Below are 1,259 nucleotides of genomic sequence, written 5' to 3'. Positions count from 1 at the left end.
AGTGGTAGAGCACTCGCCTTGAGCTGAAGAGCTGAGGGACAGTGCCCAGGCCCAGAGTTCAAGCCCCATGACCGACAAAAAAAAAGAAAAAGAAAACCGAGGTGGTGCTGTGGCTCAAGTGGTAGAGCTCTAGGCTTGAGCTGAAGAGCTGGGCACTGTTCCTCACCTCTTCAGCTCAAGACTAGCACTCTAGCCGGGTGCCAGTGGCTCATGCCTGTAATCCTAGCTACTCAGGAGGCTGAGATCTGAGGATCACAGTTCAAAGCCAGCCTGGGCAGGAAAGGTGTGAAACTCTTCTCTCCAACAAACCACTAGAAAACTGGAAGTGGTGCTGTGGCTCAAGTGGTAGAGTGCTCACCTTGAGCTGAAGAGCACAGGGACAGTGCCCAAGCCCAGAGTTCAAGCCCCATGACCGAGAAAAAAAAAAGACTAGCACTCTACCTCTTGAGCCACAGCACCACTTCCAGCTTTTTCTGTTTTTGTGGTGCTGAGGAATTAAACCCAGGCCTCATGCATGTGAGACAAGCACTCTACTACTGAGCCACCTTCCCAGCCTACTTCTGGCTTTTTTGTGGTTAACTGGAGATAAGACAACACACACTTCCTGTCCCATTGCTGTGGGGCAGGGTCTGGAGCTACAGAGCTGAGGTGGGTCTAAGCAGGCCAAGGCCCAACCAGAAAGAAACTACCACCCACACTCAAGGGGCCATACTAGTCGGGATGTAACCACAAAAAGGGGGAGTGGCAGCTAGGTGCAGCCTGTACTGCATAAGTATCATCTTGCCTTTCCTCTCTAGGTATAAGTGGCAAGCCCAGGGGCTCAGTGACTGGGATTCAGTTCACATGAGTGAAAGAGGGCCTTGGGCTGAGGCATGGCTCAAGTGGTGAGCCATTGCATAGCAAGCATTCAGTCTCTGGGTCTATTCCCCAGCAACACCACACACACACGCATGGGGCTTGAACTCAGGACCACAGTACTATCCATGAGCTTTTCTACTCAAGGCTAGCGCTCTACCACTTTGAGCCACAGTCCCACTTCTGGTTTTCTGGTGGTTAATTGAAGATAAGAGTGTCACGGGGCTGGGCACTGATGGCACTAGTGTGAGGATCGGAGTTCAAATCCAGCCAGGGCAGGAAAGTGCAAGAGACTCTTATCTCTAACTAACCACCAGAAAAACAGAAATGGAGCCTGTGGCTCAAAGTGGACGAGTGCTAGCCTTTATTTAAAAAAAAAAACTCAGGGACAATGCCCAGACTCT

Source organism: Dipodomys ordii, unplaced genomic scaffold (assembly GCF_000151885.1).
Source record: "Dipodomys ordii isolate 6190 unplaced genomic scaffold, Dord_2.0 Scaffold743, whole genome shotgun sequence".
Taxonomy (NCBI): Eukaryota; Metazoa; Chordata; class Mammalia; order Rodentia; family Heteromyidae; genus Dipodomys; species Dipodomys ordii.
The sequence above is the reverse complement of the archived record's forward strand: the minus strand, read 5'-3'. Positions refer to the sequence as shown.